Consider the following 15,531-nt stretch of genomic DNA (forward strand, 5'->3'; position numbering starts at 1 on the left):
GAGAGCTACAGAATATTGGGTGGTGACATAGTTTTAAAGATGGGTAGGCAGATAACCCCAACTACAGATCCTGAAATTATACTATTGAGGATTATTTCTTTGTGTTAAAGAGTTTCCTCCTTTTCCTTTCCCACAGCCATTCCCTGCTCCCATATCTAAGTTTCCTACCTATAAAATAGAGATATTCAGGTTGCTATAAGCATAAAGTGAGTTGATGCATTTATGTGCTTAGCCCAGTACCCAACACAATGAATAGTAGCTATTGTTGTTGTAATAATTATTATTAGTAGTAGCAATAGTATTAAGATATGATAACCTGGGGAAAATAGCACATTAAGCCAGGATTAGTCAGGAACTTCCTCAAGGGAGTTAGTTTACTAGCATTTTTATGCTACTTCCCAAAAGAATGGTTCATTGAGATGAGAAGCATGTAGAGATAACTCCCTACAGATTTGGAGTCTGGAAATGAGGAATGCTGTGTATTCAGGTGCAGTGTGAGAAAATAGGAGGGAACTGGGGCAGCACACAGTGGTGTTTGGTGAAAACTGTGGTTTGCAAGGAACAGAAAGCTAACTCAAACTAGTTTAAGCCATAAGCGAACTTTTCAGTAGGGTACTGGGTAATCACAGGCACCAGGAAGCAGGGTCCCCCATTACTCCCAATTTTCCTGAATTCTACAAGCCTTTAAATTTTTTTTATTTTTAAAATATTTTATTTTTATTTATTTGAAGGAGAGAGAGAGCATGCATACACACAAGCAAGGATGGGGTAGGGCAGAGGAAGACGGATAATCAGACCCCCAGCTAAGCAGGGAGCCTGACACGGGGCTCTATCCCATGGGCTCCATCCCAGGACCTCAATCCCGGGAACTTGATCCCAGGACTTTAATTCCAGGACCTGGATCCCAGGATCCTGGGATCACGACCTGAGCCAAAAGCAGGTGCTTAACTGACAGATCCACCCAGGCGCCCCCGAATTCTACAAGGTTTTATTCTCTCTTTCTACAAACAGATTTTCTCTACACGGTGGTGATAATAACTGACATTATCTCATACATCTCCTCTTTTCAGCTCTGTGACCAAAACCACAAAGCATCTTCCCCTCCAGCTTTAAATTTTATTTTATTTATTTTTATTTTTTTTAATTTTATTTATTTATTTATTCATGAGAGCACACAGAGGGAGGCAGAGAAATAGGCAGAGGGAGAAGCAGGCTCCCTGCAGGGACTCCAGTGTGGAACTCCATCCCCGGACTGGGATCATCACACCTTGAGCCAAAGGCAGACGCTCAACCGCTAAGCCACTCAGGCATCCCCTCCAGCTTCAAATTTTAAAAAGAGTCCAAGGACAGAGCATGTATTTGCTAGGCCTGGGTTACATGTCTACCACGGTCTTTAAGTCTAGAAATCAGAACTAGGCTTGGTCTCTGCACAAGACTCACAAGAATGGAGCAAAGTAGAGACTAGTCCAACAGAAAACAACAGATGTCCACTGATTTTATGGTGTATAGGTCTGGGAGAGCAGACATCCTGAGACTGGATGGCCTGGACATTTTCTTTCAGGCAGATGAAAACCCACATTCATCCAGCTAAAATTTTTCCATTCTCTTTGTGAGGAGTTTCCATGGAGAGGCTAGCTTCATGGGGTAAAGTAGCAAGAACACAGCTCATGCAGTTTCTCACTGGGGCACATCCTTATTGCTATTTCAGCCCATCCTTCCCACGGCTCACACGTTAGTCCATAGTCTTATGGCTTATGGGCCTTTTCTTTTCTCTTTACATGCTGCTCATATTCCCTTCCCTAAAAGCTACTCTATTAAGAGGGAGATTAGCCAAGTGGGCTGGTTTGATTATGTGCTGATTTAACTCGTAATCATAGACCTGGAAAAGAAAATGTCAGACACACTTTAATAGCTCAGGATATAAAACACGGAGTACAAAGCAAACTGCAGGCTTTCTGGTCACTGGAACGGTAATTCTACTGGAGCAGGCAAGGAAAGAACATAGTGAAGAATAATGTTTAATATCAATTGTGGCAATGTCCAATTTTTGTTTGGGAAGACCATGCAGTAGGGAATGGAAGGGGAAGACATTAAGTCTTCAGAACAGTGTATATATATTTAGAGCTAAGGTTAAATGATGAGAAAAAATAAATGAAGTATAATTTCATTGGCTATCTGATTAGGTCTAGCATGGACTGTATCTGCAATGGTGCTATTAATTTGGAAACATTGGACCTTGTTCTTCTCTATTTGGCAAGGACCTGACTGAGATGGAGAGAAACAATCATGCTCTTGCAGTTTACAATGCACTTTCCTATAAAATATACCATTTTAATCCTCCCAACTAGGCCAAGGGAAGTAATGTTATTCCCATTTCACAGAGTGAGAAACATGGGCTAGAGCCCAGAAATGTGGCTGATGAGTTTGAAAAGTTGAACATCAGCATTTTCCGTTTTAGGGCACAGAAGTACCTAGCAAGCTTCTAAAATGCATGTTCCTGGTTCTCTACAGCCAGCATCTGATTAAGTCAGTTTTGCAAAGGGCCCAGGATACTGAATTTTCTATCACACACCCCAGGGGATTTTGAAGTATGTATACTTATGAAACACCATCCCCACACTACCCAGGTGGCAATGTGAGAAACCGAAGCACGTAGACCATGTGGTCATATCATTTAACTTTTTTGAGCTTTGGTTTCCTCACCTGAAAAACAGATAATAGGGCAGCCTGAGTGGCTCAGCGTTTTAGCGCCGCCCTCAGCCCAGGGCCTGATCCTGGAGACACAGGATCGAGTCCCACGTCAGGTTCCCTGCATGGAGCTTGCTTATGTCTCTGCCTCTCCCTCTCTCTCTCTCTCTCTGTCTTTCATGAATAAAAAAAAAAAAAAAAAGAAAAGAAAAAGAAAAACAGATAATAAAAATAGCTAGGTGCCATGCCAAGTGGTTCACATATGCTGCCTCCATGAACCCTTTCTATAACCCTAGGAGTGTGGTGCTATTGTTGTTCCCGTGTTATAGGACTCAAACGTAAACCATTTCTACCCTCTCCCTCTTTGGAGAATTGCCAGGAAGAATAGAGGCAATAGGAATATCTAGCACATATTCCTGATGTCAAATGAACCTCAGCATCTGTTATAACTAACTGCTAAGACTGATAATGCGGACAATACAGCCACTGCGAAGATGCAGAGCCTGAACCAGATCATCTCCAAGGCGCCTTCCAGCTCCACCATGTTGCAATTTCAGCATATCTTTTCTCTACATAAAGAGGTTCCTACAAAGAGTGTGGCAGTAACTTAACTGAACTATAGTGAGTGACCCAATTCTTCCTTTAAATTGAAATTTGTTGATTTTTTTAAAAAAGAGGGAGCCTAGACAAAGACTAGACAGAGAAGGAGAAAAATACAAGAACTATTGTGCCTTGATAGTATGGTTATGGATGATATTTTTTATTTAAGCAGTTTACTTTTACATATGTTAATATAGTTTCTATAACAAAAATGTGGAGGAAAAGCAGGATGTCCAATTTGTCTTGTGCCGCCAATTTACTGTATATTTCCTCAATGTTTTTTTTTTTTTTATCACAGTAACTGAAAGTTCTCTTTAAAAAATAAAAATAAAAAAAAGAAAGATATCAGGTATCCACAAAGAAAGACTTCTGAGCTGATGGCCCTAAATCTAGTTTTAACTCATTAGCCTCGGCTTATCTCAAAATATTAGAGGTAAAATATGATCCAATCTGTATCTCCTGCATAGTGTCATATTGTTTAAATAGAAAGTTCTCGGAACACTCTGTATCATCACTGAAACACTTCATTCAGTTCTTGTGCATTAAATGTAATCTTCTGTTCCTGCCCCATATCGTTGAACAGTGCTTTCAACTTCATTGCAAAGACAACTACTGGAGCCTGATACTGGACATAAAGCATAAACACTTGCAGTTATGAATCTAAGTTTACTTTGCTTCAGAAATAAAAGTTGTTGATGAAAGAGGAAATCATTTAGATCCTATGACCTTACCTGCAAGCATTAGAAAATTACCTGTATTTCACTTAATGCACTCTTCTACTTTCAGAGAAAGTAATCTGTATTTTCATTTGCTCCTTAATTATCCTTTAGCTTTAACAGAGTGACCTTGTAAATTCATATTTTGAGTTCAGAGAGCATGGTCCCTGTAGCAATGAGGGGAACAGTCCATGTCTCAACGTCCTAGATGACATTGAAAGTCACTAGGGAACATGGGTTTGAAGATGAGAAGTGGGTAAAGGCATGGACCTTATGGATTCAATAATCTCGGGGGAGGGATGGTGGTGGTTTATACTTGGATGCTAGCAGCAGAGGAGATAAGAGGTGCATTATAGATACATCTGGTTGATTCACTCTTATATTCCTTATGCCTAGGTATAGAGTTTGGCATAGTAGGGATTCAATAAACATTTCTTGAGTGAATAAATGAGGGGAATTTGGGCTGTTTTTTCACTTCTGAAATGGGGTTGGGGGTGGGAGCTACTAGTAGTAACTATCTCTGAGGGTTATTGTGGGGATTAAATGAGGTAACTCCCATAAAGTGCTTAGTATAGCCACAGAAACATAAAAAAATGGTAAGATGTGTATATGAAACACGTAGATATAAAACATTTTGGGGTTTAACTTTGAAGAGATGGGGGTAGACTTCCACTCTTCACTTTTTTTTTTTGAAAGAAAGAGGGGCAGAGGAGGAGGAGAAGGAAGAGAGAGAGAGAGATTGAGAGAGAATCTTAAGCAGGCTCCATGCCGAACGCTGAGCCCAACTTAGGGCTTGCTTTCATAACCCTGAGACCATGACCTGAGCTGAAATCAAGAGTTGGATGCTTAAACAAGCCACCCAGGTGCTCCTTACTCTTCATTTTATGCACTAAAAATAAAGGAAAGACAAGAATGTTGGAAGTGTGAGTCATTTTTTACTTCCTTTTTGTGATTTTTCCTACTTTTTGAAATTGTTCTCTAATGAACTTGTGGAGTGAAGACAGAAATGAAAGGATAAGATTGCTCAGAATTTCAGGGTTTTATTTTTAATTTTTTTTAGAATAATTTATTTATTTATTTATTCATGAGAGACACACAGAGAGAGGCAGAGAGACAGGCAGAAGGAGAAGCAGGCTCCATGCAGGGAGCCCGATACGGGACTCGATCCCCGGACTCTAGGATCACGCCTTGGGCCAAAGGCAGGCGCTAAACCCCTGAGCCACCCAGGGATCCCCCTCAGGGTTTTATAAACCATCAGAAATGTGAGACTTTCTTCCTGCTCCTTCTGCATGGCTCATTTCTCTGACTCCATGAATATGGGTATTATGCTTCTCCTCCTCCTCTCCCCATCTCTTTTAGGTTCAGAGTAAAGTGAGCTTTTGACGCTATTACAAAACATGAACAACCACCTAGTTCATCCCCAAGGTCTGCAGCCTCTTACTCCTTCAAAAGAATAAACACATCTATTTAGTGGTTAAGAGTCCCTTGAGTTGAAACCATTCATCAGAGTAACTACCAGCCATCTGTCTGAGGTATAATTTATCACTAAAGAAATGGGGCTCCTTGTTGGGATTTGCAAATTGTATGTCCAAAGGAGGGATCTGATGCTTTTTAAGAGGGGACACCAAAAGGTAGAAGTAAGATGTGCAATTGGAGGCATAGGGAAGGGCAGAGGTCATCAGGAAATTTAATTGTTAAGGTTAACCTTAGGGTCACCTCAAGAAATAACTATGCTAGAATGAGCTCTAAGAAGCAAACTCTTCAGTCTGGATCCTCCTGCCAAACACAAGAGATACTCCCTCTTCAATTTCTCTGACTCACTAGTCCTCAGTAGCTCCTTCATGTTTGCCTTTCTAGTGCCGGTGTGCTTTTCCCTAAGGTTTGCTCTCTCAGCTCACATTCAGCTGTTGTTGCTAAGACCAAGCAGTCCGTTGTTCCCAACCCTGGCTCTACATTAGGAAACTACTGGGGAACTTAAAAAAAAAAAAAAGTGCCTGGGCCCTATTCAAGATCTGTTAACTTTGAATCTCTTCTTGGTGGATCCTGGGCGTTACTTTTTAATTTTTATTTATTTTTTTCCCTTAAGCTTTTCAGGTGATTCTAATGTGCAGCCTGCATTGAAAACTGCACTATGAATGAAAGAAAGCTCAAAAAGTGACCCTTCTCAGGGAGAGTTTACTTTTCGTAAAAATCTAGAAGACCAGGAAACTGTTAACACACAAAAAGGCATGTAATAGCACTATTCACAATAACAACCATAATAGTAATAATGTTATTAATACTGATAGCTAATATTCATTGAGCTTTCAGTGGGTTAATTTAACTCTCAACAACTCTATGAGATAGTTACTATTATTATTAATATGCCCATTTTAGAGATGAGCAGTCCACGGCACCAATAATTTGCCAAGCAAGGCAGTGCTCAGGCTGGGATTCAAGCCCCGGCAGTCCAGCTTAGAGGCCACAGTCTTCACGAGCTCTACTGCCTACTTGCAGTGTTGAAATCACAGAAGTGCTGGTATTGCAGACACAGTGCCAGCATTTCCATATCCTCGTTCTTAGGTAAATCCATTCATGTTCCAGAGGACTACACTTTAAAAAGAGGCTATGGATAATATGTGCCACTTCTCTAATATAATTTGAACTAACCAAGAGACTTCATCCTGTTTTTAAAGCAGCGTAAATTATTAACCAGCCTTCTGTGATTCCTTTTGCAATCTAATTCACGAAATAAATCCATGGCATCAGTTAGTATCATAAGTTTTCTATAAATTGCTCATCAATCAGTATGTGATATAAGATAAAGCAGTAAGAGTTTTCCTCCAAAAGAATGGTCTTTCTGTTTGTGACAAATTATTCTTGGCAATATAATTAGCCAGAGGGGTTATTGAAACAGATGGGAAATGTTTCTTCCAAAATTTGAGAACTGAAATGATTCTTATTCTGTCTTGTGATAAATGCCAATTAAAATAGTTTTCCCTTCACAGGAAAAATTAAGAAAAAAATAGTTTAAGGAAATATCAACCCCGATTGCCAGGGGAAATTTGTTTCTGCAGTAAAACAAGCAAAACAAATCAAATCCCTTAAAATTAGGAACAGACTGTCTTCTGAAGTGAAGTTCACATCTGGAGATTTTTATAAAATTTATTGGAAAAGTTCCGGTTATCTCTATTTTTAACATAACAAAAAGATTCTTGTTTGTTGAATTTGATCTAAAATGTTACTTTTAAGGCAGGTTCTGACACAGCTTGTACATGGCTGGAAAATGTTCTCTGTGTGGACAAAGAAGCAAGGATCTTAGATATCGAAGCCAAAATAGACTATTGATCAGCTGGACACTCAAATATTCTTTCTAAATTATATCTGGTTCCCATCACCAGCCGTGTGACCAATAAGCAAAGAGCTGAAAGTAAATAGTGAAATTAAAGAATTGTGTTTATTAATACTCTTCAATACATGGACTTAAGTTGCATTTACAGAATGCTACTTATACTAGGCGTTTTGGCAAAGATGTTGTTCAAGGTATCAAAAAATAGAAATGCTAGCTAGAATGTATTTAAAAGGACCCTGGTAGGGTGGCTCAGAAGGTCAAGCATCTGACTCTTGGTTTTGGCTCAGGTCATGATCTCATGGGTCATGAGATGGAGCCCTCTGTCAGGCTCTGCACTCAGCTTGGTGTCTGCTTGAGATTCTTTCTCTTCCTCTACCCCTCCCCCACTAAAATAAAAATGAGTAAATAAATAAAATCTTTTTTTTTTTTTTTTTAAAAGACAGACCCTGGAATGACTAAATTCTCACCTGTGTAAAAGTCAAAGTTCATAAAATTGAAATGTTCTTCCTAAGCACAAGATATCCTTTGGTCATATACAAGTTTCCATGCTAAATTTTGATTTTTTAGGGCAGCTTGGATGGCTCAGTGGTTTAGCGCTACCTTCAGTCCGAGGCGTGATCCTGGAGACCTGAGATCGAGTCCCACGTTGGGCTCCCTGCATGGAGCCTGCTTCTCCCTCTGCCTGGGTCTCTGCCTCTCTTTCTGTGTATGTCTCTATGAATAAATAAATAAAATCTTAAAAAAAATTTTTTTTGATATTTTAAAAACCCATGAAAATGAATCAAACTCTGTTATTTCACAAGTAAATTGCCTTTTTCCTCTTCATCTTGTGTTCTCATCATTTCTCTTTGTCACGGGTACCATTTATAATCATTCTTCCTCATAATTTCAACCTTCTCATAAATTGAGTTCTACCTTTTTTTGCCCCTTCTCTCCCCAAGTAGTCTCATTATCTCTTTCTGCACACATTTTCAACTTGAGTTCCTGTTCTTGATTGCTTAATTCTTTTTATATTTCTTAATAAAAATTCCCAAAAGTGAGAATTGGATTGCCCCAGCTCATCCCTGTTTGATTAGAGCTTTTGTGCCAAGTCACCTTGTAAAACTGTGGTGAGCCTAAGGATTGGCTGCCCCTGGATTGGCATATACCTCTGTGCTAATTATCTGTGGCAGGGATGAGCAGAATCATGTGTACAAAACATGGCTGCCTAAGTAGGCTTTATCAATGAAGGATATGGAAAGGATAATACCCTCACAAGGAGTTAAGGGCTTATCTCTCATTATTATCTAAAGCAGATGGTGAAGGAGCAGTGGATTATTCAAAATCCATAATCATGGAAATCTGCAAATACCTAGACATTTTACTTAACCGCGTAGATGAACATACCAAAGGTAGAAATTTACCTTGAAATTCTATGAATCTAATGCATCTTAGAAAGAAATAATTTAAGCAATATACTATGAGTATGGAATTAGGTCTAAGTCTTTGGAAAATATGTAGATATCATCACAAATAGTTTAAAGAATACAGCTTAAAGAGCAGTGGCAATCAATAATAAGAAACTAGCCTAGTTAAAAATGTTTGTAGACAATATTGTGATAAATATATGTTCTTTTTTAGAAAGCATATATTTTAATTTTGAATGGAGTGTTCCATTTATCTTCTTCATCTCAAAAATGACTGAGCCAGATAAGAAATAATTTAGATAAGGTCAGCTAAAATAATTATAGCCCATGGAGCAATCTAGAACCCAGGGGTGAATTACTTTATAGTTGGGTTAAAAAGAGTAGAAATCTGATAAGAGCTATAAAGTAATAAATGTTAAAGACAAGGATAATTGGACATCTTATTTATATTTTCTAGTAATTCAGGACTAAAAGGACATGTGATAAAATGAAAAAGCAGAAAAAAAATTTAAACTAGTGATGCTTTTTTTTTAACTTAACAATTAACTTTAGAAACTTAAATCATGGGATAATTGCTACAGATAGTTTAAGATGATTCAGAAAGATTAGGCATTCATATGAATGAGGATAGCAGTTGCAGCAACAGAGTTAGAATAAAAATAATGAGCAGTAGGAAGTCCTGAGGCTTTAGGGCATACACTGATCATAAGTCAGGGGAAATGTTCCTACCTGATATAACATTGTAGACCCGCCAGGACTCTTGGGCATCTACAAGCCTTGTAAGAGTGTAGGGGCTTGGCACTGGTTTCTCTGGTGGTTTCTTTTGAGTTACTGCACCCTCAAAGGCATCATACCAATGCAATATTGCTGCTTTGCTGTTTATTCATACATATTTTTGGTGTCTGGCTAGCTCATAATCGCCCATATTTTTTCCCTTTTAATGAGGTTGATTTTTTTCTCATTTTGAGTGATCATTTCCAGTTTCACCCTTTCCAATCTTTGTCTAATAAGTATTTCATTTTGACTAGTCTGCATGTTTAAAAGAAGATCAGTTGAGCCAAGAATCTGTCAGTAATGATGTTATTATTTATGCAGAAGAGACTTGGGGTAATCTTAGAGATAGACATTTCCTTAAGCATCCCCCTAGCCATTAAAAATAGTCAGGGCTGTTGCTGATGATTCCTGCCAGACTTGAGTTTGGGGAGGGTGCTTCCTAGTGAAGACCTAACCTTTCATTCTAATTCTTCCCTTAAATTTATTCATTGTGTAGTCAGAGATGCTAAAGTCTTATTGTAGTCCAATCTCCACTTGGAAATACATAGCTATCTACTATGATTGACTTGAGGTATGTGTCAAATCTTTCATCCAGGAGCTACTCTGTCTAAAATCTCACCATCAGTATTTAATTCCTTTGTGTTTTTTTTCCCTCATTGGCTTTTTTTGAAAAATATAAACATTTCCTCCACAGAGACTATATTCTACGAAATCACCAAAGGGTGTTAGGACTTCTCAGATTCATTTTCCTTTGAACAGGCCAGGTAGTAGTCAAGGAATGTTCATATTATATGTGTGCGTGTGTGCGTACTGGTACAGGGGCAGGGAGAGGTTGTTGGGGATGGCAATGGAGGTCATACATCTTTACACTTTTCTTATATTCCTTATCTATCAAAACTATTCTCAGGAAATAGGCATAGTCATTCACATTAAGATGTTAATGACTGATACAAACTAAATGTGCCAGCTCTTTAAAGGCATTTGCAATATAACAAGTGCCCCCAAATCCTTACATTCAAAGGACAAACCTGCTGAGTTCCAAGTTTTCATTGATTGTGGTGGTAGTGTATTTTGTTCTCTGAAGCTTCCAATAGTCACCGTGGTCACCCCACATGTTGGTCACTAACCTCATTCAGCATAAGGCAGTGGGCTGTGAAGTTGCTGCCACCTGAGAAAAAGGTAATGGGCAGCAAGATGCAGAGGAATTACTAAGCTTGCTCTGTGGCTCTCTAGTATCCCATGGCTCCACTGGGTCCTACAACAGTGTTTTCTAAGAAGGATTAAAAGCAGGCATTATCGGGTAGAGCTTCACAGTTTAAAACAATAGCCTTAACATTTTATATCATTTGGAATTTTAACTCTTCCAACAACATTCAGGGAGGGCCAATAATTTTTGCTATTTTACAAATAAAGGAGCTACGGGTGAGTGAGGTATATGTTTAGTTGTGGAGTTTGGGTCTCCTGGCTCGGTGTGCTGTTCTCTTGGCACTGTTTTGTGCTACCTTTCCTAAATTGAAGGACTGTGTCGAGTGAGAAAAAACATGTCCATAAAGTATTTAAAAAAAAATGTCTATCAAGTGGTTTAGATAATTTAATAAACAAAATTCTTGCACATGCTTTCTAGTTGTGGATAAAACATTTTCTGTTTACTGAAGAACCAATTTTCCTAGAAAAATACATGTCCTCTTCAAGGGTAGAAAGAGTTTCAGACTACATCCTAATTTTTAAAAAATGGAAAACGTGAGAGTCTTGCTTAAAAAATCAGCAATGTTCATGTTGACTTTTTTTTCATTTAATTCAAAATTTCACATCAGCTTTGCAGAGGGACATGGGTGAGGGACTTACAATAAGAAGAATTGTAAGGCTGGTTTTAATTTACTTGTGTACATTTTCAAAATTACTGTGCCTGGAGTCTTCCAAGACTGATGTTTTTAATAAGTAGAATGTCGTGTTATCGGGATTTGTGGGGCCTGGCTATCATTTGTCAGATATTTTTCTTTTTTTATATATGTGCTGTTTTGCAGTTCTTTGTCTCTGAGCTCTATTCAGGGAAACCTCCCTGTATCCTGATGGCTTCGTCTCTGCTGATCAGAAGGTCCATAATTCTCTTTCATGCTCTTTTCCTTGTAAACATAAACATATTTTCCTGTGTCAGGACCCCAAGCAGCTTTCTAAAAGCTAGTATGTTATTCTTATGAATTGTTTATTTTGCTTGGGAGCTTTTGTTTTTTAAGTACTTCCTGTTTTTCTTCCTATGACTCGCTTTCTCTTCAAACAGAAGGAACATGAAACAAACCTCAACTTCACTAAAGGTTTATAGAAATTCTACCTTTTTTTTTTTTTCCATATGTGGGCAATGCCTTAGGAGTGTGATTGTAGCAGCTGGATTTTTTTCACAAATAAAAGAATCCTTTCTATTACTCAAAATCACAAGTATCTCCCTATGTCCAATGACACTACTTTTCTGTGTATGACCCCAGTTAAAGTTGGTTTGTTTGGATGTAAGATGCATGATGCTGCATAGTGCAGTGATTGCTAATATTAGAGTCCTCTTGAGAAATTAGAATTATCTATTGGTGACAAACTATGATTTCTGAAAATAAAAGAATGTGATACTTTCTTTTCTGTTATCTGATTCAAATTGGACTTTTGTTCACTTTTATTGACAGAACGGCATTTAAAAAAAATTTATTTATTCATTCATGAAAGACACACAAACACACACACACACACAGAGGCAGGAAGGACCGGGAAGATGAACAACGGCGGCAAAGCCGAGAAGGAGAACACCCCGAGCGAGGCCAACCTTCAGGAGGAAGAGGTCCGGACCCTATTTGTCAGTGGTCTCCCTCTGGATATCAAACCTCGGGAACTCTACCTGCTTTTCAGACCATTTAAGGGCTACGAGGGTTCTCTTATAAAGCTCACATCTAAGCAGCCCGTAGGTTTTGTCAGTTTTGACAGTCGTTCAGAAGCAGAAGCTGCAAAGAATGCTTTGAATGGCATCCGCTTCGATCCTGAAATTCCGCAAACACTACGACTAGAGTTTGCTAAGGCAAACACGAAGATTGCCAAGAACAAATTAGTAGGGACTCCAAACCCCAGTACTCCTCTTCCCAACACTGTACCTCAGTTCATTGCCAGAGAGCCATGTAAGTTGATCTACTTTTCATTTAAAAAAAAATAAAAGAATAACTAAGAAAAAAAAAAAAAAAAAAAAAAAAAAAAAAAAAAAAAAAACCAGAGACACAGGCAGAGGGAGAAGCAGGCTCCATGCCGGGAGCCTAATGTGGGACCCAATCTCAGTTCTCCAGGATCACGCCCTGGGCCAAAGGCAGGTGCCAAACTGCTGAGCCACCCTGGGATCCCCAGAACTGTATTTTTAAAAAGAGTTTTGTTCTTTCTCGTGAAGGAAAGTGACAGCAAATGATTTCCTGGGTATAAAAGTGACTTTTTATCTTCTGGGGGTCCTCATTCCTTTCAACATTACCCTGGGGAGGAGAGGATAGGAAGCCTACTAGGTGTCTTGCAATAGGTTGGAGAGTTCCAAATTTAGACATCCCTTCTTGGCACATTTTGTCAGGCATTGGGCCATGCCTTTTCTTCCTTTATTTTTTCTTTCTTACATCCTCCTCCCATTCAGTAAATCAAATTCTTACATCTCCATTTTCAAGAGGAATTTTGCTGCTGGTTTGGCTTGTCTAATTGCATTTCTTTTTAAAAGTATGCCTATTTCCTTTTTGGCTTTTCTTTCCATACTCAGGCAGAAATTTTAGTCAACCAGTTAATGAGTATTAATTGATAATTTTTATGTTGCAGGTTCTGAGCTGGGCTTTCAATGTATGTCTTTAGCTCTGCTAGTATACTTGCACTTGGTTCTAAGTTTCAGATTCAAGGCTCATTCTTTGGTTGTTTGTCCTTTGGTTAGTTTTGCCACTGCAGTCACTAACTTGTGTGACATTGGGCAAGTCACTTCATAGAGCTTTGGAAGGCCTTTCTGGAACTGAGCATGGATGATAAATTAACCGAAACATGCCTGGCATTAGCCTGAACTATGAGGTATAAGACAAAGAAAACTGCTTTGTCCTTAGCTCTGTCACTCTATGAGTTTGGATAAGATACTTCAATTTTTTGGGTCCCAGCATCTCATTTGTAAAATAGACTAGATCCATCTTCAAAGTAATGAGAGTTTCCTATAGCTCTGTTTTTTTTTGTGTGTGTGTTTTGTTATTTTGTATTTGTGTGTTGTATCAACCTAAATCTCTTTCAATAATCTTTCCCCTCATGTGGAATTAGAATGAATTCTGTTCCTAAGAGTATTTTTTTTCCTAAGAGTAGTTTTTGATGAACATTCAATATCAAAGTTTGTATGGTGCTTGACCATTTTTGTGCACTTTCATATTTTCTGTTTGGACCCTCGTGTGAACTCAGAAATGGACATTGATGGGTAGTTTGAGTTTTGCATCTTACAGGTGGGAAAATTGATGCATAGAAGTTAATGGGTCATGCAAGAGTCATCTCTATATGGGAGGCAGAATTAGAACTCAAACCCAAGTTTTTTTCATAGACCGTATGCCACCTTTTGAATTTTTTATGAACCCACATAATTTAAATTAATTTATTATTATATTTTTAGAAGTAAATCTTAATTTTCAACCAAAGCTTACTAAAAGCCTATAATGCTGCATCTCCTGCTCCTATTCCCTATTTCCTAAGACAAAGCAGTGTAGTATGATTATACTGCTGTCTAGATTTATCAGTTTTGAACATGCAATTACTCTGTATTAAATAATGAAGGATTTACCCCCACCCATCTTTATCCTTTTCCTACTTTTTAAATGTAGACATATTATAAATTTTTTTGTAAATCAATAGTGTTTATATGACTATGTAAATATTGTTTACCAATAAACTGTCATGTACAAGTTTCCTTTTTTTCTTAGTCAACAATTGCTTCATTTTGTTCATTTACTTGATTTTCTATGTGCTTATTCCATTTTCCACCCAAATACTCCAAGATCCATCACATTTTATTAGTATTTTTTTTCTAAAGCTCAAACAGTTCCAAGCAGTCCTATCAATTTTTTTTTCTAGTTATGTCTCCCTCCCCAGCCCTCTGCTGCAGGTTGGACTGGTTGCTCTGTTGGTTTGGGGCATAGCTGTCTGTCATTCTAAGATATTTCTTTATAATTCTTTTATGTTCAGTCTCTTCTCCCTTTACCATTCTCCAGGAGTGTTTTTTTTTTTAATTTTTTAAATTTATTTATGAGAGTCACAGAGAGAGAGAGAGAGAGAGAGAGAGAGAGAGGCAGAGGGAGAAGCAGGCTCCATGCACCAGGAGCCTGATGTGGGATTCGATCCCGGGTCTCCAGGATTGCGCCCTGGGCCAAAGGCAGGCGCCGAACCGCTGCGCCACCCAGGGATCCCCTGTTTTTTTTTTTTTTTTTTTTTAAAGAAGAGTTCCCTACAAGATAAATTTTACGAGTGTTTGTGTGTCTGAAAATGCCTTTATCCTCATACTTGATTGATAGCTTGGCTGGGTATAGAATTCTAGGTTGACAATAATTTCTCTTCTATCTCTACTTTTTAGCATCTAATTTTGCTGTTGAGAATTTTAATGCTATTCTTCTAATCCATTGCATTTGCCTTTCCCTCACTTTTTTTTTCTTCCATTTGTGAGTCTTTTAATTCAATGTTTTAGGTGGTAGTGGGTCTTTCATATGGAGGTTCAGTTCAGTTCTGGGAAATCTTACACTGACGTTAATACAAACAAGTTTTGTCTTCTCCTACACAGGAGTTGTGCATTAATGTACTATCACATTAATAAATATACAATATTATACATTCTTAATTTAAGAGAGAGTCTGTTATGCATAATCATTAGTGAATCTCTTTTTTCCCCCAGTTTTTCCCTCCTCGATAAGAGTAGAAATGTTGTCTTTTCATTCTAATTTCTAGGAGATTTTCAGACTTTATTTTCTAAATTTTTAAAATTGTTTTGTATTTTGGCTACCCT

The 15,531-nt window shown here is 38.2% G+C and overlaps 1 pseudogene; it reads left to right on the plus strand.

Annotated features, from left to right (window-relative positions):
* Positions 1–12,260: 12,260 nt before the first annotated feature.
* On the plus strand, positions 12,261–12,713 carry LOC140595592 (RNA-binding protein with multiple splicing pseudogene; annotated as a pseudogene).
* Positions 12,714–15,531: the final 2,818 nt, after the last annotated feature.

This window comes from Vulpes vulpes, chromosome 15 (genome assembly GCF_048418805.1).
Source record: "Vulpes vulpes isolate BD-2025 chromosome 15, VulVul3, whole genome shotgun sequence".
NCBI lineage: Eukaryota > Metazoa > Chordata > Mammalia > Carnivora > Canidae > Vulpes > Vulpes vulpes.